The sequence below is a fragment of the Bos indicus x Bos taurus genome, chromosome 4 (assembly GCF_003369695.1).
Source record: "Bos indicus x Bos taurus breed Angus x Brahman F1 hybrid chromosome 4, Bos_hybrid_MaternalHap_v2.0, whole genome shotgun sequence".
In the NCBI taxonomy this organism is placed as follows: Eukaryota; Metazoa; Chordata; class Mammalia; order Artiodactyla; family Bovidae; genus Bos; species Bos indicus x Bos taurus.
Window position 1 is genome coordinate 58,608,727 of NC_040079.1, and position 16,910 is coordinate 58,625,636.

Sequence of the window (16,910 nt, forward strand, 5' to 3'; positions counted from 1 at the left end):
CAAAGCTAGAAAAATATTCAAAATCTGCACCAGGCGCTTGTAATGAGCACCACTGCATAAGATTCCCCACATACAAGGGGCTTTCTGTTGGTTTTATGGCTGCTTTAAAACTAAGTGGGTCAAGACAATGAGAAGACAAGCTACAATCTTAGCTTGGGAAAAACTGTTTGCAGAAGACATATTTGATAAAGGATTTTTATTCAAAATATACAAAGAATTCTTAAAGCTCAACAATAAGAAGATAAACAATCCAATTAAAAAATGAGCAAATACTTGAACAAGTACCTCACCAGAGAATATATACAGATGGCAAATGAACATACAAAAAGATGTTCAACATCATATGCCATTAGGAAACTGCAAATTAAAGCAACAGTAAGCTACCATCACATACCTATTAGACAGGCCGAAATCCAAAACACCGGACAACACCAAATGCTGGTGAGGGTTTGGAGCATAAGGAACCCTCATTCATTGCTGGTGGGAATGCAAAACAGTACAGCCACTTGGGAAGAGAGTTAGTTTCTTGCAAAAGTAAACACATTTACCATACCATCCAACAGTCACACTCCTTGGTATTTACTCAAAGGTGTTGAAAACTAATGTCTGTACAAATACCTGCATACAAATGCTTATTTTAGCTTTGTTCATAATTACAAAAAAATGGAAGAAACCAAGATGTTCTTCAGTAGGTGAATGGAATAAATAAATTGTGCTATATCTAGACAATGGAATGTTATTCAGTACTAAAATGAACTATCAAGCTATGAAAAGGCATGGAGGAATCTCAAATGCATAGTCCATTGTTAAAGAAGTCAATCTGAAAAGGCAGTGTACTGTATGATTCTAACCATATGACCTTCTGGGAAAGACAAAACCTCAGTGAGAATAAAAAAGGTCAGTGGTTGCCAGGGGTTGAGGGGAGGGATAAACACTCGGAGAACAGGGGAAATCTACGGCAGCGAAGCTACTCTGCATGATACTGCAGTGGTGAATACGTGCCAGTGCACATTTGTCAAAACCCATAGAATATACGATACCAAGAGTAAACCCTGATGTAAACTATTGCTCTGGTTGATAAAAAGCAAAACTAAGGGGGCGAGAATTTATGGGGAGGGCAGACAAAAGGACATAGGAGCCTGCCTTTTGTGCCAGGGACTCAGCAGGGGCTAGAAGTAGAGCAAGTGAATAGAACGGGCCAATCAGAGCCCTTGTGGAGCTTATATTCTAGAAAGCCTGGTTGAAAAGCATAGAGACAGGAAGGGAAAGCAAGATTGCCTGGAAGCTGTGCCTAGACTGATCTTCTGTCTGCCTAGAGAGAGGTTCCCTGTGGTGTGGGGCAGGAGGGTGGCACACCCAAAGCTCTGTGCCAGGGTAAGACCCCAAAGAGACGCTCTGTCATCACCCACCTCCTTGGACCTCAGTGGAATGCTTACCACCTCAGCCCTAGGCAGCCCCTGTTTATTCCTGCCCACCCCTCTCCCCTCAACAGATGTCTTGACATTCAAAAGAATTGAAAATGGGATTGCAAAGGGATATTTGACACCTATGTTTACAGAAGCATTATTCAAATAGCCAAAAATGAAAGCAGCCCAAGTGTCCACCAATGGATGGATAGATAAGCAAAATGTGCTACGTACATACAGTGGAATATTATTCAGCTTTAGACGGGAAGTTCTGACACACAGTACAACATGAATGAATCTTGAGGACATTATGCTAAGTGAAATGTCAGTCATATTTTTAAAAAATTTTATTGAAGCCTAGTTTATTTGCAATATTGTATTCATTTTTTCTGTACAACAAAGTGACTCGGCTATACATATATGTATTCCTGAAAGGTCAGTCATAAAAGGACAATTATTCTCAACAAAATGTTAGTTATGAAAGAACAATTCTCTTTCTTAATTAAAAAAGAAAAACTTTTGTATTGAAGTATAGTTGATTTACAATGTTGTGCCAATCCCTGCTGTACAGCAAAGGGACTCGATATACGCGTGCAGACATGCTCCTTTGTAATCTTTTCCATTATGGTTGATCACAGGATACTGAATCTGGTTCCCCGTGCTCTACGGTAGGATTTTGTTGTTTACGCATCCTATATGTAATAGCTTACATCTGCTAATCTCAGAGTCCCAGTCCTCCCCTTCCCCACCCTTCTCCCTCTTGGCAAACTCAAGCCTGGTGTCCATGTCCCTGAGTCTGTTTCTGTTTCATAGATAAGTTCTTTTGTGTCATATTTTAGATTCCACATATAAGTGATATCATGTGGGGTTTGCCTTTCTCTTCCTGACTTAGTATGATAATCCCTAGTTGCACATAAAAGGGCAATTCTTGTATGAGGTACCTAGACGGGGAGTTAAATTCCTTGAAACAGAAGGTAGATCACCAGGAGTTAGAAGGAGGGGAGGGAATGAGGAGCTGTTGTTGAAGGGGTACAGAGTTTCCGTTTGGGAAAATTAAAAAAAAAAGTTGCAGTGCTAAATAGTGGTGATGGTTGCATAACAGTGTGAATGTATTAATGCTCAAATTCTGAACTGTACACTTGAAATGGTAAATTTTATGTTAGGTGTAATTTACCACAATTTTATAAAAGGGAGTTAGGCACTTTTTATAATGAATCAATTAACTTTTGGCTGTGTTGGGTCTTCATTTAGGTTTGGGCTTTCTCTAGCTGCGTTGACAGGGGGCTACTCTCCAGTTGCAGCACGTGGGCTTCTCATTGCCATGGCTTCACCTGTTGTGGAGCATGGGCTTCAGGACTTGCAGCATGTGGGCTCAGTAGCTGTGGTTCTCCTTCTCTGCTGTGCTGTCCCCTGGCCTCAGAGCTTCAGCTTCTGCTCCAGAAGCTGGCTTGCTTTCTCAATTCCCTGGCTTGCACATGAACTCACAGGGCACTCCCTACCTCACTCTCCGGAGAGGTTCTTTCATCTTCAGCTTTCCTGCTCACTGCCTCTTCCCTGTAGCCCCCAGTTCACATTTTCAAGAAATCAGATTGGTCATCCCACCTGGGGGGCACAGGCACATTATAAGTGTCTGGTAAGTTTATGGGCTGGTAGCCCTGCCCCAATCAGCTTTGCCAGGTTAGTAGACAGCCTCCTGGGCAGTCCAGTCAGCAGCTCTGGCCACCCTACCCTCAGTGGGCAGCAGGGATGGGGAATCCTGAGGATGGGATTCACTGGAACAGCAGTGACCTAATTGGAACCCTTCAGCCTGACTGGTTCTCTATCCATCCCAAAGTCAGCTGTCTCCCTCCCTTCACTGTCCCCAGAACTGCACACCATTATTTGTTATTCTGTTGCTCATACACTCTGGAAACAATAAGTTATACATAAGGCAAGGCCTGCCTTATTCACTTTTATACACCCAAATCACCATATGGTAGCAGTCAAATGTTTGCTAATAAACTAATTAATGGGCAGATGAAAACAGAGAGTTATGGATTTATTTTTCTTTTTTGATATTTATTTTGATTTGGCTGCACCAGGTCTTAGCTGTAGCATGTGGGATCTTTGATCTTCTTTGTGACATGCAGGATCGTTAGCTGTGGCATGTGAACTCTTAGCTGTGGCATATTGAATCTAGTTCCCTGACCAGGGATCAAACCCAAGCCCCTGCAATGTGAGCATGAAGTATCAGCCACTGGACCACCAGGGAAGTCCCAGAACCATGGATTTGGAATCGGAAGAACCCAGTTGAGTCACCCAAGGTTAACCTTTGTGACCTTTGAAAAAGCATCTAATTTCTCTGGGCCTCGGCCTCAAATTCTGCAGCATAAATGGGCTAAAACCCACCAGTGGTCCAAAATGTGTTCCACTCCATCTCCCCAGAGGAGTTAAATGAGTGTCTTTCCAGCAGAAGTTCTTAAAGTCTTTCCCATGATAATGGACCTTACAAATTTTCCAGAGAGAGAACACTTCCCAAATGCATTTGTCCCTATAGTCCTTTAAACTTGGACATCCTATGTGGCTTGGGCAGGGAAGATGAAACATCTGTTTGGGATGCACATAATTCTAAAGGCTGATTTAGCCTCCAAGAATTTTGACTACATATAAATCCATTTACCACCTCCTGTCTATTCACCCAGGAGTAATTGCTTTGGGTTTTAGATTGGCTACCTTTAGTTGTTTCCCGTATATCTCTCGCTCATGGTTGTCTGAGGTTCGTTTTCCTCTGTGCGTTTACCCGTAAACTGAAGGTAACCAAGGCCACTGAGTCAGATTCTATGAAGTTGTTTCTCCTTATCTCGAGGTGACGTGGTACCTCCTATTTCCAGGAAAGATAAGGCACTGACACACCAGGCTACTGCGGCAGAAACACCATGCGAAGGCATCTGAGAGGGCAGCCGTGACCTAGGAAGTCCCCTGAGTTGCCATGTCATTACCAGATCAGTATCTCGGCCATGTAATTAGTGGGAGGCATAATCTAACTTGTGGGTTTATCATAGGAAAGTAAAGTAGCTTTCCGGCTTCCCTTGTGGCTCAACTGGTAAAGAATCTGCTTGCAATGCAGGAGACCTGGGTTCGATCCCTGGGTTGGGAAGATCCCCTGGAGAATGGAAAGGCTACCCACTCTAGCATTGTGGCCTAGAGAATTCCATGGACAGTCCATGGGGTTGCAAAGAGGCGGACACAACTAAGTGACTTTTCACTTGCACTTACATGCACTTAAGTAGATCTCATGACTTTGATTAATGGTCAGATAGTATAACTGACTGGGGAACAAGATGCACTGTGAAATCAAAATATGGGGTGCTGGGGCTGCCAGACCTGGGAAGTACTCTTCTGTAGTAGTTTCTAGGGCTGTTCTCAGAAAGGACCTGAAAACTGGGTGCCTTAAAACAACAGAGTTCTCTTCAGGCCAGCAGTCTGAAGTCAACTTGTCAACAGTACCATATTCCTACAAAGCTCCTTGGGAAGGATCCTTCCTTGGCTCTTCCAGCTTCTGATAGCCCTATATGTTTTCCAGCTCTTGCCAGCATAGCTCCAATCTCTGCCTCCATCTTTACATGGCCTTCCTTCTAGATCTGTGTCCAAATTTTCCTCTTCTTAAAAGGACACCAGTCATATTGGATTGGGGGCCACCCTCATGACTTCATCTTGAGTATATTGGCAATAACCCTTTCTCCAAACAAGGTCACAGTCACAGGAACCAGAGATTAAGACTCCAGCATATATCTTGGGGAATATGATTCAAAACATAACACCCCTCATTTTAAAAAAAAAAAGCATGCTTTGGTCTTTTGTGAAAGTTTTGTTGCCTTTTAAAAAATATTTTAAATTTTTATTTATTTATTTGACTGTGTTGAGTCTTCATCGTGACATGGGGAATCTACCTCCCTGACCAGGAATAGAATCTGGGCTCCCTGCATTGGGAGCATGGAGTCTTAGCCACTGGATCCCCAGGGAAGTCCAAACACTAAGCATGTTTAGGGATTCCCTGGCGGCCTAGTGGTTAGGATTCCAGGTTTTCACTACGGTAGCCCGAGTTCAAATCCTGGTCAGGACACTGAGATCCTGTGAGCTGTGTGGTGCAGCCAAAGGAAAAAAGCATGTTTGGGTGCCGGCTGCGTATGGTATGTTGCTCTTGTCCCTCTGAGCCCTACCTGTGAACAATGGCTATCTTATCGCTTCTTTTGGGCCTGTTTTTGGTTTTGAGAGAGGAGAATCCAGAGTCTAGGCACCTTCAGCATGAAAGGTAGCATTTAGGGCCAAGTATGTCCAGAGTACTTGAGACTGTTTTTGCAGATGAGGGTACATCTCAAGTCACTGTAATGCGGGGCTTAGGAGCCAGCTGGGCTCTAGTTGAATCCTGCGTCCACCACTTGGTACCTGCGTGGCTCTGAGCATAGCTCTCTACTACTCTGAACTGTGGCTTCCTCACAAGGAGATGGGATTGATACCAATCCCATCCCAGTGGTTCTCATCTGAGGAAGATTTTGCCCCTTGGGAGATACGTGGCGATATCTGCAGATATTTTTGATTGTCACAATTGAGGAATGCTATTGGCATCTAGTGAGTAGAGAGAGGCCAGGGATGCTGCTAAAATCCTACAATGCACAGGACAGCCCCCACAACCAAGAATTATCTGGCTTTAAAGGTCAATAGTTAGAAGGTGGAGAAACCCTGTCCGTCATATGGGGTTGATAATAAAATTTGAAAATAAGGCAGGCAAGGTGCCCAGTACATGCCTGGCATCATGTAAGTCCAATAAATGGTAGGTCTACATGTTGAACAGTAGAGAGTTTGTGACAATCTCATAAAAGTATGTGAACTCATTAGAATTTTCAGAGTAGGAATAGGAAAAAGGCTCTCAAAGTCAGTGTTGTCCCTGAATTATGAATTCCCAAGAAACATCAGGAATGGAAGAAATACAGTTGGCTAATGCAGGTAAAGAGTCATATAGAAGGGATAAAAATATTAGTGGCGTGCTTGTTATGTCACATATGTTGGCCTCTTTTCCTGCCTCACCTCATTTAATCCGTTTAACAACATTAGGAGGCAAGAATCTTTATTCCAAATTTATAGGTGAAGAAACTGAGGCTCATAAGAGTTAAGATCTTATCCCTGGGTTACGTATCTATAAGTGGTAAAGTTGGTATTTGAATCCAAGTTTCTCTGTTACTAAGCCATGACTCTCTGTTGCCCTGCCCTGACTCATATGTAATCATTGCAACTGACCAACTTATTAGTCATGAACCCAGAAATGTGGATGCTGAGGAATGCAGCCAGGGAGGTCCTCAGGAGAATAAGGAACCTGTTGAAGGTGCCTCAAAGATTTCAAAAGGTTTCTACCACTCTAAGATCTCCTCTCTTCCCTGACTTCGAATCCAGGCCCTTCTTGATGTTCTGTCTGGTGACTCTTACAGCTGGACCTGGCCTGCCCTTGAGGAACGATACAAATGCTAAAACATAAACCCATTTGCTTCCCATTAGTTCCCCATGACAAATGCTATTCCCTCAGGGTCACAAAGCACCAGCATTCTACAAAAAAGAGAGCGTCTATTCTAACCAGAGATGGAACAACAGTAGCACAAAAGTTGGGGGTGAAAAAATGGAAGTGTACTTGTGTACAGTTTTTGAATACATGTGAGGTGGTAAGATATCACATGAAGGTAGACAGTGATAAATTAAAGATATACACTATAATACAAACCCTAAAACAACCTCTAAAATAATGATACAAAGTTTACAGCTAATGAGTCACAAAGGAGATACAATGGAACAGTTCACCAAAGAAGATAAACAAATGGCCAGTAAGCTCTTGAAAAGATGCTCGTCATTTGTTGTTGTCAGGGAAATGCAAATCAACACCATAGTGAGATACTGCTTTATACCAACTAGGATGGCTATTAATGTAAAGACAGATATGAACAAACTTTGGAGAGAATGTGGAGAATTTAGAAACCTCATATACTGCTGGTGGGAATGTAAAATGGGTCAGTCACTTTGTAACAGACTGGCAGCAATTCAAATACAGAGTTATCATTTGTTGTTCAGTACTAAGTCATGTCCGACTCTTTGCAAATGCATGAACTGCAGCATTCCAGGCTTCCCTGTGCTTCACTATCTCCTGGAGTTTGCTCAAACTCATGTCTACTGAGTTAGTGATGCCATCCAACCATCTTATCCTCTGTCACCCCTTTCTCCTCCTGCCCTCAATCTTTCCCAGCACCAGGGTCTTTTCCAAAGAGTTGGCTCTTCGCATTAGGTGGCCAAAGTATTGGAGCTTCAGGTTTAGCATCAGTCCTTTCAGTGAATATTCAGGGTTGATTTCCTTTACGACTGGGAATTATCATATGACTGAGCAATTCTACTCCTAGGAATATACACAGGAGAAATGAAACATATGGCCACACAAAACATGAATATTTGTGGCAGCATTATTCATGAAATGTCCATTAACTGATGAATGGATAAACAAATGTGGTATATCCATACAGTGAAATTCATTTATAAAAAGGAATGAATATGGATACGTACTGCAACATGGATGAACCGTGAAGACATCCTACTAAGTGAAAGAAACCAGTCACAATAGGCCCATATTATATGATTCCATTTGTACAAAATGTCCAGATTAGGCAAATCTATAAAGGCAAAAAGTAGATTCGTATTTGCTTAGGGCTGGGGGAGGGGTAGGAATGGGAAGATTTGGGGGTGATAGCTAAAGGTATGAGGTTTCTTTTTGGAGTGATGTTCTATAAATATGGTGATGGCTACACAATTCTGTGTATATACTAGAAATCACTGAATTACACACTTTTTAAATTGGTGAATTGTATCTCAAAAAACTGCTACAAAAAAGTAATCAATCCAAAAGTAGGCAGAAAAAGAGGGAAAAAAGATTAAGTGGAACAAAGAGAAAATAAACATCAAGATGGTCAATTTAAACTTAATCATATCAATCATCACATTAAATTTAAACGGTCTCTATCTCATTTATACTCTAATCTAAGATTAGTTTAAAGCACTTGTTTTCAAACTATGCATCAGAGTCATTTGGAGGTTTAACAAATACCCAGAGTTTCTAATTGAATGGTCTGGGGGTGAGGAGCCTGGGTATTGAGATTTTCACAAATGCCCCTGGTGTTCCCATGTCGTGCCAAGGGAAGAACTATTGCCTGTAAAACGTGGTATTTATACTGAAGTCTCGGAGAAGGCAATGGCACCCCACTCCAGTATGCTTGCCTGGAAAATCCCATGGATGGAGAAGCCTGGTGGGCTGCAGTTCATGGGGTCAATAAGAGTCAGATACGACTGAGCGACTTCATTTTCACTTTTCACTTTCATGCACTGGAGAAGGAAATGGCAACCCACTCCAGTGTTCTTGCCTGGAAAATCCCAGGACAGGGGAGACTGGTGGGCTGCCATCTATGGGGTCGCACAGGGTCAGACACGACTGAAGCGACTTAGCAGCAGCAGCAGCAGCAGCATACTGCAGTCTTTCTTGAATACATTTAGGGTTTTTTGCCATATCTGAGTACCATGTGGACCTGGAGATATATGACTGTATATGGGACAGCTATATCAAATCCCCAAAGGAAAACAATACAATTAAATTTTATCTTAATACTGTTGCCTGTCAAGATTCTGAACCTGAGATCACTGAGTCCCCTATGGAAAGAGATTACCAAATCTGAGAACATGTTATGGTCATAGCAGCCCTGACCTGAGACTTTCCCCTTAGTGATGGCCAGAAAAATGAAAAGGGAGAGATTCCCCATTGAGGAGTTCAATTGTATTTAGCTCTGTGTCTTCTTAACTGTCTCTTCCTTACCACTACTGGATCACACTTTGGAGGAGGCTGTTTAAATCCTTCAAGGTTAATTTCTTAAGGAAGTCATTCCTGGAAGTAGGACTATGACTACCAGATTATCAGGCCTTACTTTTCCAATATTTAGGAGAAATGTAGCTTAAGGCAATGGCACCCCACTCCAGTACTCTTGCCTGGAAAATCCCATGGATGGAGGAGCCTGGTAGGCTGTAATCCACGAAGTAGCTAAGAGTCGGACACGACTGAGCGACTTCACTTTCACTTTTCACTTTCATGCATTGGAGAAGGAAATGGCAACCCACTCCAGTGTTCTTGCCTGGAGAATCCCAGGGACGGTGGAACCTGATGGGCTGCTGTCTATGGGGTCTTGCAGAGTCGGACACGACTGAAGCGAATTAGCAGCAGCAGCAGCAGTAGCTTAAAAAGAATGGCAATGGCAATGCTAAAGGGAGAGAAGGTGAGAACCAGAAAAGTGCATCATAAGTTGAACTTGGCACGGTGTTGACATTGGGGCTGATGTTGCCAAGCGAGCCTAAAATGGGAGGCAGAGCAGAGAAGGCCCGCCTGTTGCCTGTGTGTGTGTATGAGAGCTGTCTCCCCTACCTCCAGCCAGAGGAACTTCCTCCTCCAGCCCATGGGCTGCGTGAAGGAGGCTCCTCACCCCACTCACAGAAGTGCAGGGCCCAAGGGCATTGCCTCATTCCCTCCTCTGCTTCTGGAGCATTCTGAGCTAAGCAAAGTCTCCTAATTAGGCACCCAGAAATCAAAGTGCTAAGCTTTACCAAGAAGTATGTTTCAGAAACCCTCCAATTTAATCAACAGTAAAGAATTAGCTGTACTATGAGAAAGCAGAAGTCTGAAACTAACTGCACATGTTGCTTTTAAGAGGAAATGAATAAAGCAAACAGGAGCTAGAGTTCCTAAGTGTGATGGTGATAATCACATCATCTTTAAAAATTAATGAATATTATTTCCTATAATAATAACTCTGGGCACTACCACCAAAGGCAACGTAGAGCCTCTGATGGTAATGTTCTCCATTCTGGTACTGTAAATGAAGCCACCTTGTTCTGTTGGGACTTTGCTATAATAATCTCCAGCCAAATGCTCCATAAGAAATAAAATACCACTCAGAGAGACATTTAAGATGTTGGGGGAAATGACAAAAGCCTTCAACTGTCAGACATGAAATGAAACAATTTATGAGTCAATAGAAGATGACTTTTGTAAGGAGGAATTTGATACAAAGAAACCCAAACTGGTACTGTCAAAATTTCCTGCCTTTCAATCCACTTTCCTGGAAGAAGGCCAAGTCCACTGAAGGAAGGAAAAATAACACTTCTGGGTTCCCTGGAAGTTGTAAATTGAGATGCCTGTTTTTAACTGCTCTTGAGTTCAGTTGTGGGGGCTCAGGCTAAGCCATTTAGTAAAACCAAAACAGATGCAGCCTTGCTTACAAGAATTAGAGCTGTTTCTTCCATGTATCTCAACAGAGAAATAGGTTCTTCTAAGAGCAGTGACCCCTTGGCAGATAAACTGGCACATTTACAGACAAATGGATTGCCAATGGGAAATTTTTTTTTACAATCCTTTCTATTTACTTTATTGTCATAGAAATGTTTTGATTAATTCTCTTAAAAAACAGGACTTTGTGGGGGGGTGGGGAAGGCTTCCTCAATAGACAATCTGAATAGGTCTACATCTATTAAGGAAATTGAATCAATGACCTTCCAAAACAGAAAGTGCCAGGCTCAGATGGGTTCACCAGTGAATTCTGCCAAATAAATGTGGAAGAAATGATAGCAGTTCTCTACGATTCCTTCCCAAAGATAGAAGCAGAAGGAATACTTTCTTAACTTGTTGTATGAGACCAGCACTACCCTAATACCAAAGCCAGACAAAAACATTACATTATTTCATGCAAAGGAACATTTCTGTATAGTATCATGATGTTAGTGGAGTTGTGACAGTACCATTTTGAGACCAGTCATTCAGAGTTTAAAGAAAAAAAAGAATTAAATATTTAAGTGTAGACATTATGAACTTTTTAAAAGTCAAAAATTATTATAGCTTTTCAAACTAGAAAGGAAAAGGGCACTGAATCATCCTACAGGTTTTAATTTCAAGGAAGGTAAATGTCATTTGCTATAATCCACATAAACAAAAAGCACCTTAAAAAAAAACCAGTAAATGATTCTTGAATCAGAAAAGAGAATATCACTCTGCTCTCTCTAGCTGTGATGGGTCCATTTCTTGCTCTGACCTCATAAGGAGCCATTGTTATAGAATTCCAGACACCTATGTAGGTTCCTGGCTAGGCCAAGGTTTTTGGTCAGTCTAGCCCTGGACGCTCGGAGAAGGCAATGGCAACCCACTCCAGTATGCTTGCTTAGAAAATCCCCTGGACGAGGAGCCTGGTAGGCTGCAGTCCATGGGGTTGCTAGGAGTCAGATACGACTGAGCGTCTTCACTTTCACTTTTCACTCTTATGCATTGGAGAAGGAAATGGCAATCCACTCCCGTGTTCTTGCCTGGAGAATCCCAGGGATGGGGGAGCCTGGTGGGCTGCCGTCTATGGGGTCGCACAGAGTTGGACACAACTGAAGCGACTTAGCAGCAGCAGCAGCAGCAGCAGCCCTAGAAGGTAGCTTTTGGTCATCTGAGGGATTTTCAGCAAAGTTAAATTTTTTCTTCTTTAGCTTTTGTCTATTTTGCTCACTATTCCCCTTGCCCCCTTCTTTTTCTCATTTTTCTCTATCCTTTTAATTTTTCTAATTTAAAAATTTTCATCCCACTTTTATTTGTCTTTATTGTGTTTTACTTTTTATTTTTCATTTTATTTTTTCTCACATTTTTCTTTTCAATTTCCCTCATTTTTCTTTATTTTTTCTCACCTTTTTCTTTATTATGGGGGTGGGCACTGAGCAGAATACATAATATTCCCTTAAACATGTCCATGGGGTATGAAAAACTGCTCAAGAAATCCATCATCCTCAACTTCATCAAAGGAGGCTCTTGAGAAGAAATCATAAAGGATTCATGGATCAACATGGGCCAAGGGAGGGACTAATACCTTACATAGAGCCATTACCTGACCACAAGGATCCCAAGTAGACTGAGCTGATGGTGGCCATGGGCTACACATGGGGAGGGATCCATGACTTGTAGATGGGCCAGAAGTATGATGAACTGAAGTGATGGTCACCTATGCGCTCCTAGCCAACAAGATATCTGAGCTGGAGGGCTGTATCATTACCCTGAAACTGGCTCCTTTGGCTAATCTAACCAACAGCTGCCCTCCTTATCTATCCTGCAAATTATAGCTCACCCAAAACAGCAGAGCTTCATTCCTACTCTGAGAACAGTCAGAACAGCAGCACATGAACATCAGTGGCCTGACAGCAGGGATCAGCAGTTACGATGGAAAGCCCCTACCTGGCTGGAGAAGACCACCCCAGCACTTCCCTTGGTGTGGCCCTGTGGTCTCCCCCTGCACCCACACATCACCAGCAGCACTGGTGGAACCCCCAGATGGACCTAAACTCCCCAGAAGTTATCCTCCAAAGAAAACTCCATCCACCCCGGGCAGCTTAGACAGGGTCTGACAACCAGAGTTTGCCTGACAATGTGGCCCCAGCCTCTCTCCCAGCAGCACCCAGGGGCCAATGGGAAGGTAAAATCCCTTTACCTTCATCTGCACCTGTGTTTCAGGTCAATCAGAAAGAACCAGCCTGAAGCTGAAAGCCGAGCAAAGATGAAACCTCAATTAGTCCAGGCAGTAATATAAACCAGAAAGCACATTGGGAGGTCAGGTGGGCTCCCTGCACTTTACACATGATGATCACAAGATCCATGGAGCTCAAAGAGGTGGTTCAGGAGATCAGATACTAGAAGAAAACATTTGCGGGTGGGAGCTGAGCTGCTGTGGGTACAGGGCCCCTCCTGGAGAGGACTTTGCGTGGTGGAGGACACAGGTGTGCAATCTGTCCAGCTTTCACTCAGGAGTTCAGATAAGGAGATATCCACCATCTCTATGGCCTTCAAAAGCATAGTATCCAAGATAACTGGCAGTTCAAAGGACTGCCACGGGGCACTAAGCAGACAAGAGGAGAGGACCCTGGCTGGAGACCCAGGCCAGCCCCTGCCCTGCACCTGGATGAACTTCTGAGGCTAGACTGGGCATTTCTCCTCTTCCCTGCTCTTCTCCATCCTGGGCATTTCTCCTCTTCCCTGCTCTTCTCCATCCTGTCTTCTGTGTTTGTGGGGGAGGGGAAACAGCTCAGTAGAAATAAATGCAATAAAAAAACATATTTTGGGGGCTTCCCTGGGTAAACGCAGGAGACATGGGTTAGATCCCTGATCCGGGAAGATCCCACATGACGCAGAGCAACTAAGCCTGTGCACCACAACTACTGAGCCTGTGCTCTTGAGCCTGGGAGCTGCAGCTACTGAAGTCCACGTACTCTAGAGCCCATGCTCCACAAAAGAAACCACCACAATGAGAAGCCCGAGTACCACAACTAGAGAGTAACCCTTGCTGTCCACAACTAGAGAAAATCCCATGCAGCAACCAAGACCCAGTACAGCCTATATATATATATATATATAAATATATATATATTATATATATATGAAACATTTTGTTTAAACATAATCATTAAAAAAAAAACTACCCTGCTTTATTGCTACAGCTGTCACAAGACACTCATAAACCACTAGGCAAGAGATAGGCCCTTGCCAAAATTTTCTCATGACCCAATTGAATAAAAACAAAAACCTCTTTTCTTGGGGGAAATCATAGCCTGGTGAAACTTTCCTAAGAATGAGACAAAGGTCAATGAGTTGTAAAGGGGACAACATGTGGAGCCGTGACACTGGCTTTTCTTGCTGGAGAAACAAGACCTGAGGATCACATCTATATGATACACTTCGCTGTGAGGCAACCACTTCAGTATTTATAAGCTTAAAACAATGCATTTGTATTCTGTCTCATGACACCTGGCCTGCTGGGTCCCCAATCCTAACTTGGGGATGTTCCCGGGTCTCTTCTATTAGCTCCAGACTCCCTTCTTGGACCCTTGTTCCCCTTCAACTTCCTCCTCTCCACCCTGGGTCACATATCCCTCCTCCCTAAAATTATCCTGTCCTTTCTTTTTTCCCTTTAAGTTCAAAGAGCACTCCTTTTTGATTTTTTTAAGATTTCCTCCCAGTCTTTGTTGAAGTCTGACTGAAGCACACTAAACTGCATATATTTAAAGAGTACAATTGTGTCAGTTTTGACATACTAATACATACAACCATGAAATCCCAAACATTTCTAGCATCCCTCAAAGTTTCCTTGTGTCCTTTTTTAACCCATCCTATCCCCAAGAAACTGCTGATCTGCTTTCTCTGTATATAGATTAGTTTGTATTTTTCCATGGAATCACAAAATATTTAGTTTTTTTGGGGTGGGGGTGTGGCTTTCTTTCAGTATGGTTTTGAGATTCTTCAATATTGTGGGTATTAATAGTTTTTTCTTTATTACTGAGTAGTATTCTGCTATATGGATGATATGCCATAACTTGTTTATCCATTCTCTACTGGTGGATTTAGGTTGTTCCTGGGTTTTTGTTTTAGAAGAAAGTTCCTATTAAAATTCATGCCCAAGACTGGGTTTATGCTTTCATTTCTCCTTGGTAAATACTTAGGAATGGAACTGTTGGGTTTTTCCCTGGCGGCTCAGACGGTAAAGAATCTGCCTGCAATGCAGGAGACCTAGGCTTGATCCCTGGGTTGGGATGGTCCTCTGGAGAAGGAAATGACTACCCACTCTAGTATTCTTGCCTGGAGAATCCCATGCGCAGAGGAGCCTAGTAGGCTATATTCCATGGGGTCTCAAAGAGTCAGACACGAGCGACTGATATTTAACTTTTCATGCTAGATGTATGTTGAGCTTTTTAAGAAATTGCCAAACTGATTTCCAAAATGGTTGTATCTTCTCACACTGCCACCAGCAATGTATGCGAGTGTCAATTGCTCCACATTCTCATCAACATTTGGTACGGTCAATTATTTAACATTTGGCCATCCTATTGTGATTTTTGCTTGTTTCAATGCACAGGAGTTTAGCTACATTTTGGCTTTCTTTATTTTCTTTCTTTCTTTTTTAGGACTTTTATCTATGTGGCCGTGTCAGGTCTTAGTTGTGGCATGCAGAATCTTTAGTTGCAGCTTGCAAACTCTTAGCTGTGGCAAGTGAACTCTTAGTTTCAGCATGTGGGATCTAGTTCCCTAACCGAGGATCAAATCCAGGACCCCTGCATTGGGAGCATAGAGTCTCAGCTACTGGACCACCAGGCAAGTCCCTGGCTTCATTTCTAAAAGGTGGAACATAGGCTTCTGTTTATAGGAAACAAAACCAGATTATGTCTGCTGTGCCAGTGAAGTTAATAGTTTCCTTCTTACCCTCCAAAGTGTTCTAGATTAAACAATGAAAATGTTCCAGCCCAACTAACAATGCCCCTAGGCTGTCCGTCCACAGCCAAAAAAGCCCATTAAGGCATTCTGATCAACAAAGATTTCTCCCTCCTCTTAAGATATTTTCTGGTTAAAAAAATTTTTTTTTTCTTTATCACAACAGAATTACAGGAGGAAAGGAGTAGCATAATGTAGCCTAGGGTGAGGAAGCAAGTAGAGGAGACAAAGGGGGTCAGACAAGATCCTGTTGACTTTCGGGCTGCATGCAGTCCTGAGAAACATAGGTAAGATCTATTCCCTAACTTTCCCCCACAAAAACCAGGAAATGCCCCCCCTTTTTTTGCCTAGCTAGTTTGACTTGGATTTCTGTCATCTGCAATTAACAGTCCCAACCAGTATACAAAGAAAGGCAACAGCGTTTTGTCAAGTTTTGGTTGGCTCACATTTCACCTCTGAAGTACCTCTGCCTTCCCTGAGAGCTGGTTTTTGCTGACCTAGCCTGGGGAATTTAAAGCAGAAGCATCCATCGGTCACATTGATTGGGGATGAAACTTCAGAGGTCAATGAACACCCAGGATCAAAGTAGTCAGTGGTATCACCTCACGGTTTGTTTAATTGAATACTCTAGCTCCATGTTGGAGAAGGAAATGGCAACCCACTCCAGTGTTCTTGCCTGGAGAATCCCAGGGACAGAGGAGCCTAGTGGGCTGCGGTCTATGGGATCGCACAGAGTCGGACACGACTGAAGCGACTTAGCAGCAGCAGCAGCTCCTTGTATTCGCTGTAATACAGCCGACTCTTGAATTTTTAAACTGTCCTTTAGTGGCATGATTCAAAAACCCTTCTGAATTTTGGGAAGCCAGCTTCCATTTCCAGCTAGCATGTTCTTCCTCCTTAATAACTAGATTTAATTCTTATAGGAAATATCCATATTTACTCAGAGCGCTAAACATGCAAATGAGCAACGCAGTTAAGTGACCTACGCGAACACAGCACAGGGCAGTGCGCGCCCTCTCCTAGTAGCATAGAGTTGCTAGGGTTGTATGTAAGCAGGGTAAAGGTAATACACAAAAGGAAGAAAAGAGGAGGACGAAAGAGGGCGGCGGAAGATAAAAAGTTCCCATTCAGTCCTCGAGTGTTCTCAGAACGCAGGCTAGGCTCCCGGCCCGTAGGTG